General features: G+C 41.8%; 1 protein-coding gene across 6 annotated transcripts in view; it reads right to left on the bottom strand.

Annotated features, from left to right (window-relative positions):
* Nucleotides 1-14,626, bottom strand: part of ZMIZ1 (zinc finger MIZ-type containing 1) — a 359,859-nt gene that overhangs the window by 229,161 nt on the left and 116,072 nt on the right. For all 6 annotated transcript variants that reach the window (XM_086752207.1, XM_086752205.1, XM_086752210.1 and 3 more), the window contains one exon: nt 5,353-5,435. The gene's annotated coding sequence lies outside the window, so the exon portion shown is untranslated. The remainder of the gene's footprint in view (nt 1-5,352; nt 5,436-14,626) is intronic.

The following is a 14,626-nucleotide window of genomic DNA, read 5'->3' as shown; positions in this document are numbered from 1 at the left end:
ATCAGTATGAGAAAAAAGGCACCAGGCACCTGCTAGGTACCAGACAGGAGACAGGCATCAGAAACACCAAAGGTGTGAGGGAAGGGCAGGGCAAAGTACTGCAAGGCTATCAACTGATAAAGAACACTCCACCTCTAGCTTCTCAGCTTCTATCAGGTGCAGGGCAATAATGATCAAAAAAACCCACACTACCATAGAGCAGATGTTAAATGGACTCTCTTCACAGGCAGGCATCCGTCCCACCAACTAATGAAGAATCCACTCAATTTGGTGAACACTGGAACAGAGTCCGTAAGAGGAACGTGGCCAGAAAAGGAAAGATCTGTTATCAAACTGGGACCTGAGAAAACAGTGACCGCCTGATGTCATAGTTTATATTAAAGGAGCAGTGATAATCTCGTGGTTGGCACTAGTTTGTAAGATAAACTTATGGATTCACAGCAAAATGAGATGGAAATTAAAAGGTAGCAACAAAAATAATCAGGAAAAAGAAGTATCATGTTGTAAGAAGAGCACCTGAAGAGACTGGGAATGCTTACATTTAAAAGGATCGTAATAAAATGGTCATGGCTAAACTATACTAAAGCAGAACCCAGCCTACAAAAGTTAGTGACCTCCTGCCCACCTAGTAAGAGAGCACAGGAGCCAGAGAGAATTCCACTGAAGTAGTGCCCCATTTGAAGGTAAGAAAAGGAAACACCTTACTCAACTTGTAATCATATCGCTGAAAACTCTGCCACCAGACTGTTGTGCTGGCAAACACTCAATATCTTTGAAAAGTGGTGGTCATGCCCATTTTCTTCTTGTTCCCACTGTATTTTCAAAGCAGTGTTTTTAGTTTTCAGTTGTTTGAGCTTTCTGGTATATGGGACAGCTATAAGCAAGTGAGTGCAGGGAGCCCATGCAGTTTTGCAGACACTCTCCTCCATATATTCACATTATGCAGCTGAATCAGGTTTATTTTCACTTGTGAGATTTTGTTATTACATTGTATATATGGAGGTTTTCCACAATTTGTTAGCTCAAAATCTGTTCTTTGAAAAGCCTCAGTTGGATCTGTGGCGCAGACGATAAATTCTCAGCGCAGTACAACCAGTTTAAATACTGGGCCCTGACAACCAGCTGAGGCCATACACCTGCTGGCATTTCACACGGTATTTCACACTCCGATAACACAGATCTCGGTCATATATATATTTATGATACAAGGCAGCGTTTGAATCACTGACAGGTGCTTCAAAGGAATCTTTTTTTCCTCCTTTTTCTCTGTCCTTTCATAAACTTCTAAAAACATGAACAAATCAAACTGGATTAATCATACCAGGTTAAGAGACGGACTTAGCCATAAACAAAAAATGAGAGCTGAGATTACACTTGCATTGTTCTTTTGTCTTGAGAAGGAAATAAATTTCTCTCTCTTTTCCCACTTGAAGGCCTAAAAAAGAAAGCTATGCTATCAGAAATATCAAGGCCTAATAAAATGTGTGGAAAAGTAGTTGCACCTTGAATTTTTTTAACTTCAATAAGATTAAGCAGAGGAATTTAGTTAAATGCTTTTCAATATGAAACATTTAAAAATCCACAACAGTATTATTGTTGCAGGTTAATTCAGTATTATTTGAAATTTGTCAATCATTTTAAAAGACATATATAATACATATATAATCATTGACCGCTAACAGACTCAGTTCTGAAACAAGATCTCTACTTGCACACATCTAATATATCTAAAATAGGACTAATATACACAGTATACAAGAGCTTCAAACGCATAAGCTATAAAAGTCAAATCAATCATTCAGTCCCTTTCCTTAAATATGTTTTCAGGGAAAAGATAAAAGTTCTTGGCTTCTAAAGCAGCTGATCTAAGTTACTCTAGAAGAACACATTTCTAATAGCCAGGAGAAAACACTGAGGAGATAAATAAGATTAAGGGGAAAAGGGACGGTAGAGAAGTAAAATATTTGCCAGTTAGCTACAAATACTACTGTTTTGAAGAAAAATAAATATTCAATCAGTCTATTATTTCTTTTGGAAATACTTTGCACAGAGGAACGCAAGCTAGCATGCTTTATAAGGTCGAAAGACTGTCGTTCACATCACCATAAAATAGGTTTAGTACAGGATACAGCAATCTCCCATGCAGTCGTATGATAAACAGAATATTTGAATACTGATTCTATTTGGTCTCCCTTCAAAGTAGTACTTACTTTTGAACAAAAAAAAATATAAATAAAATCAGAAGCCATCTGTCACAGGAAGTACCTCAGACTAAAAGGCCTGTCTACACTTGGTGTGTGTACATTGCTTTTTGTTTAGACAAAATAAAAACAGGATAAACAGCAGCGTGTCTACAGAAGGCTCTTCTATTTTTAACTAATACTGTCCTGCCAGTATCAATTCATCCAGATGGAGAATCCTGCATTAAAAATATAATTTATTTTGGTTGCTTTTCACTATGCTGAAGTGACATCCTTCCCAACCACTGTCAAAGGCAATTAAGAACACGGAGCTTTAACTTTCCACCATGACTCCTGTTGGCCTGCCTAAACAAAGTTTCCTTATAAAGGTCTGGGAAGTCTTAGATGGAACAAAGCCAAACGGCATGAAAAGTACTCTTCAGATACACGGATTAACACTGCAAAATTAACTGGTAAGAACTCTTTGCACATTCTCATAAAGGCACAGAAGCGCACCTTGCCACCAAGACACAACATATCCCTGACATGACAGACCAATGCAGAGGTCCTCACAATCCCAGCCTAGCTGGTGTTTGCACAGTCTCGGAAGGAGCATGTGCTACTCCTACAGTTAGGAACAAGAGGCTTGCATAATCTTAACCCTCATTCCCCAGGAGCCAGAACTAATTCCGTGCTTTTCCGATTTGGCTTGAGGACTCTACGCTGCCGCAGCAGGACTTAGGAAACAGCTCTTCACTGTAACCTTCTTTGAGTGCTCATCTTCTCTTCGCATTACTCTAGCTTGCAAGATGACAGCTATCAAGTCAGATTACTGAATGTCACTCACAGTGACACATGCCAAAAGTAAACCCTTAAAACCATCTAAATAGCAGAGTTAGGGTTAATATGTAGGTTGCCACATTAAGAAAAAAATAATTCCAGACAAATTCAGCTATTTTAAAAGTGCCAAATATCTTTTAACTTTTTTCTTTAAAAAATAGATAAATTCATAAAATTATTGGGTTGAGCAGATAAAAACTCTTCTGAACTCCTAAAAAAAAAACACCCACACACCTAAAGTGTAATGAATTTAGGCTGCCAAAAAAAAAAAAAAAAAAAAAAAAGGGAGGAGGGGGGAGAAAATATAACTTAAAAAAAAAAAAAAAAAAAATCTCCTAACCTCCCTGATTCTGTGTGTTTATGAAGCCTCCGGAAATACCATAGCAAACATTCCAGCTCTACAGCAGTGAGGCCACGTGACCCAAAGGCACAGCAAGGAACTTCTTTCCCAAGTTTCTTCATGGAACAGGAAAGTATTTGATTTTTTTCTAAACCAGGATCCAAGTATAGGGAAATCTCCAGGAAATTTTCAGGAACACAGTTTTAAGACAGTGTGGGGTTTGGTGTGGTGTTTTTTGTTTGGTTGGTTGTTAGGGTTTTTTTTTAATTATTTGCTGCATTTTTATGTCTGCACATGTTATTTTTATAATAAAAGATCAAAGACTTAGACCTATACTCACGGATCATAAAACACAGTGTACTCTTTAAGGCATCACTAAAAATGATTTGCAATATCCTCTAAATTTCCACTGGAGTTACAATCAGTACTATTGTATTTCTTAATATTGCCAAGATCTTTTCCCGGCAAAAATTACACCACAGTTAAAATCTTTCCTTCTTCTAGTCTTCCAGTATGACTCCAGTTAGAACTATTAATGAAAGGATTTATGCACATGAGCTTTGCTAAGCATTATGAAAAAGTACTCAAAATCTGAACTTGAGTAACAGCCTTCCATTTTTACAAACAATCGTGTAAGTACTCGGAAGTAATCGTTTAAAATGTAGGAGTATGGATGAATCATAACGTAGTAGTTGAGCATCAGCTGAAATTTGTGCTTTGTCTTAAAACAAAATAGAAGAAAGCCTCATCATACAACAAGCAAAACAGTCCTGTAGTACAAAAGCACAACAAACGGTAGGCACACGCTAACTTGCTTTTGTAGCCATGTCAGAAATGCTTCTAATTATCAGAGGTAGAAGAGGGATGGCATTTCTGCTGGAAGCGAGTTTTACACTTTAGTCTTTCCTCTCTCCTCTCTTTCAGCCTATAGATATTAGTCTTACACATTTTTCTCCCATACAGCTCTTGAAAAGGTTGAGTTTCTTAAGGCTGAGAGCAGACAGTAATGTTCATCAAGAAAAGCCTTCAGGTCAACTGTCTGTAGCTCATCACAGTGCAGCACTGAAAACATGGATGATGAGGAGGAGGATTATATGAGCATGCTGGAGCAGATTAAAAAAAATAATCCTATATTTTGATGATCATTAACCTTTTTCCTTTTGGAAATGGGTTCAGTTATCATCCTTGGTGGTGATGGGCACAAGGGTACTGACTCCTCCACCTCTGATTTCAGCAGCATTCAAAACAACTACAAATACATGAAAGTGCCTTTAATGCTATTTCCAAATAGACAGAAATGCCACGGGGATATGACAAGGAGTGAAAGTGAAGATGACCCACATAACAGTGTAAGGAAAGGCAAGAAAACTAAGACGTAGACCAAATTCTTGAGAAGCTCTGAACTACACTGGAAATAAGGCAAAGATGAGATTACCTATTGCTTCATAAAATACTTAAAATATCTAAAAACCCCAAAGCAAAGCAAAAGAAGCAACAGAACAGGTTTACAAAGATTATTTTTCTTAAGGGGGGAAGGCAACAGAAACCCTGGAGTGTCCACTCTGTGTTTTTTTAATTCTGTACAACAGCTAGACACGAGCTATTGAACACATTCCTGAAACTACTGTTCGTTTCTGCTCAGGGATTTCTACTTTGTTTATTATAAATGCACATTTATTGGCAGCAAGTAGAACATATTATTGCTCTGTTTTATAGCTCGAATGGAGCATGCAAAGAATAATTTGTTTGTATTCTGTATCAGGATCAATATTGTACCAGGGATAGCCCAAGGAATGTTTATGCCGAGGGGTTTGCTTGCAGTGTTTTGTTGTTGCAATCAATTGACCAAACAGGACTGCTTCTTAAACAAGAAATAAACTTTGATAGTGACCAGATCAGCCATTAAAGCATAAAACATGACGCAGCATCTGGAAAAAGACTGAGGGATCACAAGTGTTTTTATCCACTTGGTGGTCCATAAAGCTTTCCTACCTGAATATTTCCCACCAGCCTTTCTTCCTCTCAGTAGCTGATGACTGTTTCCTCAACGTCCTCACATAACAAGATCCATTTTCCTGCAATAAAAATACAGACACATCATGCTTCTGTTCTCCTGCATAACACAGCAGCATTTGAAGCAGCTCTCTGAACAGACCTGAAATTAATGAAGAGCATTTAGGAGTCCTAGCACCAAGCCTGGAAGATCAGATCTGAGGCTGGGTTGGAGTGCCTAGCCCACTCTGCCACCCCCAAGCTTTTGATACTCCAGCAGCTTAAAGTCTTACAGGTTTTCTTGCCTTTAACAATGAGATGAGGAAAAGATAATAAGAATTCTGCTGAGGTTTATATCAAAATTTCCTGAGCCAAATGGCAATTTCTTTTTTTCAGTTAAAGGTCATGCTGAAGTCTCTTTTATTCCCTTTATAAAGGGTGTTGTGAGCTAAGTACCATTAAAAAAATAAACCAACCCCCAAACTCTGCTTAAGCGAATATGCCAAAATACCTCAAAACCACCATCCTGTCCATAGCAAAACAAAACAAGTTTATGGATTACATTGGCACAGCACTGCTACTTCTAGGAAATGCTTCTTAATTACAAAGAAAAACTCCAAAGGGAGACAGGGGAATGTTTACAGGCAGTATGTACTTTGTTACATGTTGTTTCAGCAGGCAGACAAGGTGTCCTCACAGTATTACACTACCAGGCTCCAAAACCCAGCAAATACTGAAGAAAGGAACACGATGACAACATTTTGCTTCTCTTTTGACTAACTTCCAAATAACTTTCATGCAAAAGAATTTTCCATCAAACGTGAGAAAGCAAGTATTACGGGAAAAAATATGGCACACCATTCCTGGCTAGTCCAGGTTCCTCCCTTCGGACCAGCTCTGGGAGCAGACACTTCCGTAACAACTTGTAGGATGCAAAAGTCACAGGTAACTTTAAAAATCCAGAAGAGAACCCTCAAGTTACTACAAATATCTTGTTACTCACATTTAATATTTGTTCTGCAGTCATATTTATTTTGTTCACTGATAGTTCATAAAGAATAAAAACATGTTTGAAAAAAATATATGTTAGAAGCAGTCACCCCATTCCCGATATGCACAGTGCCACCACGGGACCGTCTGCTGCAGACAGGAACTCTGCTGGTTTTCTTGTCCCACAACAGCAGTTTTAGAGAAGTTACATATTGACAGGCACCCTGGGTGAATGATTGGCTTTTAAGGCCTCATTGAGCTGTGAATGTTTTCCCCTAGAATATATTTGTTCTCATCCAGAAGTTTCCCCCAGTGCTTTTGTTCTGCTTATATAAGCCAGGAAAAACATGCTAATTGATTTAGATTTAGTATGTGCTAACATGACTTCGTCAGCTAATGCAGACTGGGTCTTCAACGAAGTTGGAATTAGTTATTTATCCAACTTCTAACTTCATTCCTCCGAAGGATAACCTTTTGTTCTGCCTGCTCCAGGAGCTGGGTACCAGTCCAGGTGCAACGGCACGGGACTTCGGCAAATCGGGCTACTAGTAGCATTTACTTGGCAGCTGACGCTTCACCTCTCACTTCTCCCTCTTGTACGCTTGCTTCCAACCCTGCGTTTGTGCGGCCGCGCGGTCAGCTGGGTCAGGGGAGCTCATTTCCTTCAGCGCGCTGCCTCGTCAACAGCTGTGCCAACACAACACAGGGAGCGGGCACAGGGCAGGAGCGCTCAGCTGCGATGGCAGAGGGTAAGAACAGAGGCTGCTTAAACCAGCTTAAACTGCACTGCTGCAACACAGGGAGCCAAGGCTTCGTTCCCCTCTCCTTTGTGCTTTACTTCTGCCCATCTGTAAGCTGGTACCACAATTCCTACTCTGTTTTCTAAAGCACCTCTTAAAAGGGCTATCCCATTAACATTTCTGTGAATACACATTACAGACCACCCACTCCTTTCACAAATCAGATCCAAGCTTCTTCTAAGGACACTGGCACTGGCCCCACCAGCATCTGCTCCCTGGTTTCATCACACAACCTGCTCAGGGGCCCCTCCATCTCCCCCACCACCACCCCAGCCTGCTCCCATGCCCTCTCGCCAGCCCCAGCTCTGCCAGCTCACTTCACGGGGTTTTCTTCTGAACTGGAATCAGTTTCTAAAAGAAAATTAGCTTTTTATTAAAGCCTGATCCATTCTCTCATCCTATTTCTAGGAAAATCCCCAAAATAGTCTCAGTGGCACAGTTTGGGGGTAGCAGGCTACACCTGAAAAGAACAACTGGAAACACCTCAAACCCACCATCAGCCACCCTTTCCAAGTGTGAAACCACGGCCCCGCTGTGGCACAGCTTGATGCCGCACAATCTCCACCCTTTTCACATTCATACCCAGTTCACATCCTGCGATGCAGCTGCCTGAGCGGACACTGGAAAGCACCAAGTCCTTCCCACAAACACCCCCAGGGCCCGATACGGGACCTGCTGGGTGTGAACTGGGGAAGAGCAACGACAGAACGGGTGGCGTTCCAGCCAGCAAATGTCTCCTGCACCCCTGGATCCAGCAGAAGGAGCACAAAAACGCTGGGGTTTTTGGCCAAATGCTTTTTTGGCTATGAACCACTCAAAGCTTGAAATCCTAGACATTTTGTATTTTGATTATCTGATATACAGTAATGCATGTGTGGTGCAGTGTAAGCACGTAATAGACAAAACGCTTGCTCTGAGTAGGAAATGCCCTAAAAATCAATACAGTGGAGGAGACAACCAACACAAGCAAGGAAGGCTGCAGAAGCTGAGAGGAGGACGGAGAGGCAACACAGCAAGGCTGCCAACTCTGGCCATTTTATTGTTTCTCCTGCAACACTAGCAATTTTTTCCTAAAGCCAGCTCTCCGAAGTCTCATCATCACATAAAAATTCCAGCTTTTAGATTTTTGTCTATTTGTTTAAAGGACAGACCTCTGGGCTTCCAAAGTTCAAAAGCAAAGCTGTAAAGGTGATTAAGGTGAACTCAAAGACTGAAAAACTGGAAAAGTAGTGCAAGAATCCCCAAAATTCCCTGTCTGTACATCCTGGGCCAAACAATCTCAACTCAGGGAATTTTACTTAATTTTACTTTATTTATTGCCAATTAATGCATGCTTAATTACTATTTCAGGAGTTGAAGGGAAAAGAAGACTAACTAAGCAGTTCAGCAAACACAGAGGGAAAATTTTTCTCCCCTTTTCCAAGGCTCAGCTTCACTCCAACACCTTTTCTCCTCCCCCTTTCCAAGTCTAATTCCCTTGTTTCCACCATGCCTTACACTCAGCCCAGCCCAACACCTTTGGCAAGGCGACAGGCAGCACAGGAGGCTGTGGGCTGTGTGTGCAACGCTTGCCGTCTGCTAATCCTCGCTTCTCATTTGTCCTTCCACTGCTCCTTGCTGCTTCTCCTCTCCTGGCCTGGACTCCTCCTCCACTGGTCTCAGGCCCCCAAGGATGTCCTCGCTCTGGCCTGGGGTGGCCGCAGTCCCTCGGGTGCCCTCACTCCAGCCTGGAGCAGCCCTGGTCCCTCGGGGACATTCCTGAGGGCAGCCCAGGGGATGCTCCCACCTCTGAGCCCCTGCCACTAAACCCAGCAGTTTAAGGCCCAATATATCAGACAGATTCAACATTTTTCTTTTAACATGGTGCTCTGGTTCTTAGTGATTTTGCCAAGAATCCATGGAAAAGGTCAATATACATAAAGGAAACACCCAGAGCAAACTCTGCATCACGGCAAGTCTTAAAATTGAAGCACCTAAGAAACACTGAATGTGGAACTGAAAGAAATCCGATAGAGAAACAACATAGAGTTGTTTCACCTTCAGGCCTCCTAAGTCTCAGTTGTATAATTTCAACGGACTTGAGTCAAGTACAAACAACTTTTCATGCTTTCTCATCATGTCCTGGTCCCAGCTGGTGGCCGCCAGCTTTTAGAGACACAACTATGAGAGATCTTCCTGGACCATTACAGATCCTTCTGGAGCCCTGTGTCTCTTCCTCAGCCTTAAACTCTGAGGAAAGCAAGAGGGACTCCAGGGTATCTCACTGTCTCCACCTCAGCATTAGCTTGTGCTGGACTTAACTATAAATAAATAAAATTCTAAGGGTAAGCAATAGCAAAACCTTCAGTTTCCATACACAAAATACCACTCAGCCTCTACATAATCAAACAAAAAAGAAGAGATAACAAATACAAAACACACAAATTCTTGGAAAACAGAAATACTGCAAAGATAGGCAATTAAGTATGTTGTACAATCTTCTCAGGGAAATATGTAAGGCAGGTGCACTTCAGGGTATTTTTCTACTTTCACGAGTTATTTCCAAATTCCAGCATTATTCTCCTTGAAATGCAGAACATGTTCAAACTCAAAATTCCTGTAAAACCACAGTGTGTCGGCAATCTCGACTTCTCATTTATCCAGGGCTGTAACTGGGTCATAAGTGAAGAACACAAAGTACTCTGCTTCCTAAATAAGCTTACTGGTCAACAAGGGTACTTCTGCTATGTGGGAAAATTTATAAACTTCTACAGAGTGTTTGAATATTATACGCAGTCCTTGTCAGGTATCACAGCTCTCTATCAACTTAGGAGTTTTTAGAAACTTGGACTTTTTTGAAATTCTAAAGCAACACAAAATCAACACTTTGTGTATGCTTGATGCGCATCAGATGCTGTCCCCTGCTGAAAAAGGGGTAGTCTGCTAGTTTTATATGAAAGACAAGCATAAAATATTGTTAAATTAAGCACTGCAAGAGAGGTGGTGGGGGGGACAAAATAGCAGGGACAAAAAGAGAGAGAGACTAAGCTCAAAGCAGGTTGGTATGCTCCTTTCCTGGGCAGAGCCAGGGTAAGGAAGGAGAGTAAAGTTGGGAAGAAAAGATCTCGGGGGAGGGAAGCAGAAGGAAGTGAGGCAGAGGGACTGCAGCTTCAGACAGACAGCTTTCAACCTACACCTCATCCTCAACAATCCATATTAAAACAAGAACCAAAAAAGCACACAAACACATCATACCAAAATGCAGCAGCCACATGGCTGCAAAATACCACCATTCACCTGATGGAACAGAAAGGGTGAACACCCCTTCCAAACCCAAGCAACAGAAAGCCACAGAAAGCGGCCACGCTGCACTGACAAACGCATTCTCCTGCCCACCCAGAAGCGCTCTGCCTGCCCCAGCCAGCCCTGGCATCAGCCCCATGCCTGCGTCTCACAGGGGCTCCCCGTGCCTCCCGAAGTCCCAGGCCAGCACTCCCGCACTACAGTATTTGTTCCCCATACAGCCTGTTCCCAAAACAGGAGCAGGTTCTCGCAGGGCAGATCGCAGGGGCTGCGATGGCGAAGCTCGCCGCGCCGAACGCCGCAGCCGCTTAGACACACAGTCAAACCTGTGGCTGCTGTATCATGCTGTCACTGCAACCAGTGCGCCGGAGAGATTTTTTCAGGCTCACCCTGTTAGGCAGAATGCTACCAGGACGGAGCAAAACAAGAAAGAATGACAGTAATAAGTATTTTAATTTTTGCTTGCTTTTTCCCCTGTTTTTCATGGGGGTAAGAGTTTTGTTCAGCCATCATTTCCTCAATTAGTTTTCCCAATTTTTAACAAAGATTTTCCTTTCATGTTTTTCTCCGCATAAATAGAAATTAAATCTATCTTCAACTTGTATTTCATATTATTTAAAAAACAAAACATAACTGGAGTATGATTTTTCTCAGATGCAGGAAGCCATGAAGTTGTAATTTCCTCACTTTGAGATGGAGGGGAACGTTCGGGTTGTGTCATGCCTCACACATATAAGGCCTAACAGCAGCAGTAAGCAATATTATGATCCTCAGTGTAGAACAACAAAATCCTTTGCTTCTCTCAACTTGTTCCACAAAAATCTCCTTACTGGAAGAACCACTTTTCTGATCCAGCTCTCTTTTCCAGCGCACCTAAGCCACCAGGCCAAGATGGCTGTTGTCCAGATCTCTGCTGTCCTGCCACAACCCTGGAAACCCTCAAGCTCCGGGGGCAGTGGTGCACCCCGCCCTCCCTCCCAGCCCCACACCCAGATTGAGGGGCTGCACACGCGTCAGTGGGTGGACCAGGAGATCGAGCACCAGGAAGAAATCTAAACAGGAACAGGGAAATAGGACTGGGAGGACATTTTCATGAAGACACACAGCGCCGCAGCCAGCCATGGCGAAAAATCTGCCTGGGGCAGATGAATCCAAAACAATTAAAGTTTGCAATTCGTTATCATTTCACAAGTGACCATCGTAGTAGCAGCTCCTACCCAGCCAGCAGCAGACAGCAGCTATTAGAGTGCATCTGTGTGTCGGAGAGGAGTGAGCTGCCAGCTCACAGGCATAGGACAACGAGCACTATTAACCTTGGCTTAAACCGAATCATTGTTCTGGAGGCTGGACATCTCTTGTAAAATCCCATTATTAGAGACCACTTGCCATCTATTTCCGTGGCAACTTTTTTAGTTTGTTTTGTTCTATTTTAGAAAAATTTTCCCCTTCCCTTTCCCTTATATGCTATTGTACTTACAGAGCCTTAAACAATAACCCACTCGAGCACAGCCATGGAAGTGGTCTGAAGGAACAAAGGCTGCTTCTGGCATAGCCAGTGCATCTGACTCTCCCTGCGTACAGCTGCCTGCCTGTCCTCCGCACAGCACCAGAAGCTACCGATTTCCCCCTGCTTGTCCTGTGTGCTGGGTACAAAATAAACTGTAGACAGGAGGAGCCTACTAAAATTATACTGGAAGCATTGACTTAGGGTGCAGGTGAGTCACAAGCAAGTTTCTGCAGCTAATCTTGCTAAATAAATAGGCAGGAGAAGGTTGACCTGAAAAGAAAGCAATAAGTATGAACATGATGAATATATTAAAAAAAAAAAAACCACAAAATAATAAAAAAAAAAAGAAAATAAAATCTGCCTCCAGGGAAGCGGTGGAGTGGAGGTATAGAATGTCTCAGGCTCTGCTAAAGAAGATTATTGCCACATCTAGCAGTTAGCACCCACCCAAGTAGAGTGCCATCAACTTAATTCTCAAATGAGACTAGCACAACAGTGAGACAAGATTAGACATGCTTGGTTTTAACCATTCGTTTCTCTCTCTGGTGGAATACTATCAACACAGCACTGGCATCAAAACTGCTACCCTTCAAAATGCGCAGAGTGCATTTTTAATTTTACACGTAGCAGTTATGTCATACGGGGTTACTTATTTTTTAATTTAAAGTGGTAAAACATATTTAATCTGTTTTGAGAAAAGAACAAATTGATTTAGAGAGCAGTTCAAGGCTCTCCCAGGAGACACTCAACTACACTGAGCAATCTGGATATAAGTTGAGACTCCACTAAAGTAATTTTAATTGTAGGTCATAATAAATGTCAAGATATAAAACACCAAGGAATAGTAAAAATTAAGCCATCATCTCTGAGACTAACAAGTGTCTGATATTTAGCAGTAGAATATTTTTTAAAATCTTTATGGCATCACTACTTAAAGACAGTACCAGAGCAAACTGCTTAGAGCTGCATGTAATACATCTGCACTACTTTTGCTGGTGAAGGGAAAAAAAAAAAAAAAAAAACAAAACCAAAAACCTACATTAAGTGAAAAATACTGGGGTAAAAGAAACTTAAAACACTACACTTGTGATGGGGGTGGTGTATCTTTTCCACTTTGTTTCATTACACTAAACATCTTTTGTTTATAAACAAAAAGGTTTGTTTCATCTCCGTCAGAAAAGGCTCTTCCCTCATACACTCTGAAAGAAACAGAGTTGCATATACAGCAATGCACATACACAGAAAGGGAGCTCAAAAGTGAGGAAAGATGGTTTTTAAAGAAAACTTGAAAAACAAACAAACAAAACCTCACAAGCCTTAAACACTTTCAGAGTTTCTGCTCAGGTTTTATAAGGAAAAAACTAATTTCTTCCTAGCTAAGAAGTACTCTTTAAACAGGTTTTTCATGTGAAAGTACCCCCAACTTCTGTCCTGTAGTTTTCAGCTGGATCCCCCATTTACTAAACCCTTTTCGTAGAGCTTAGCTGAAATCCCATAAATTTTCCTTTGTCCACTTGTCTCAAATAACGATGACAAAAGAGGACTCCAACCTTCGCAACAGAAAGCAAAACCTCCTCCAGTTTCACTTCTTGAAACAGAGGAAGTTCAAAATTAGGTGCACTCATTTTCAAAACCAAAGAACAGTATCTAAGAGATCGTACTGAAGTATCTAAAGCAAACATATATAAACCCATCTCCTCCCACATTCTCCTATCTGAAATAAAGTTTAAAGGTCAGCAATGTGAAATCAGGGGCAGATTTTCTTACCACCCCTGCCTAATAACCTTTTCAACTTGATCAATATACAAGCTTCCATTCCTACCATTATCTTCCACTCACGGGGGTGGAGACAAGAAGGGTATTTCACCCCTTTTAGTTAAAATCAGAACGGGAACTCACCAGTAGACAGCTATTTGAACAGAAAGCAGTTCGAGTGATGTGCTGAAGACCCACACTAAGGGAAACAAGTTTGCATGTGTGGAAGGAGAAAACAAAACAAAACAAAAAGTAATTTTAACATCCTATATTGCTGCCAGTCAACTGATTAATTAAAAACTACAAACACTAATTTCATTGCTTTTAGCCACTGTCCCTAGCAGCTGTGCCAGAACCTATGGACGAGGACGTTATCTCTCTAAATGGGAAGGTATGCATTTCACAAAAGTTCATCTCTATCCACTGCCAAGTCTTTTCTTGACCGCCTTTGCATCAGCTCACTGAATACTACCACACTCTAACCACCTTCTTCTGTAAGATTAAACACCGTGTACGTGCACATACACGCCAACCCACGTCCACACATGGTGCAGCGTGGGGGCTACCGCCTGCTTTGCCTGCCTGAGCTGCGCCGTCGTGCCAGGGAAGCGAACCGCAGGAAAGCCGCAACACCACGACCCAAGCAAACACAATTTTATAGATCTAAGCCTTTTATGCAAATTCAGGTCATGGACATAAAGCACTGAACGGCGTAATTGCACAGATGCCGCAGAGGAAGAGTCCTATCTTAGGATTTAATAGCTGGAAGCAATCTTCCCTCTCTCATCTTCCCTTTAAGTCATTTGGTCACAGCAGATCAGTGCTCCTTGCTGTCTATCACACAAGCCCTTACACAAGGACTCCCAGACTGGGAGTCCTGTATCCTGGTTTTCCGGTCCCCGGGAGAGCTGCAGGGCAGGGTGCAGGCCTCCCCTCATGC

Source organism: Chlamydotis macqueenii, chromosome 7 (genome assembly GCF_036417535.1).
Source record: "Chlamydotis macqueenii isolate bChlMac1 chromosome 7, bChlMac1.mat, whole genome shotgun sequence".
Classification (NCBI taxonomy): domain Eukaryota; kingdom Metazoa; phylum Chordata; class Aves; order Otidiformes; family Otididae; genus Chlamydotis; species Chlamydotis macqueenii.
This window is presented reverse-complemented; position numbering and strand designations above follow the sequence as displayed.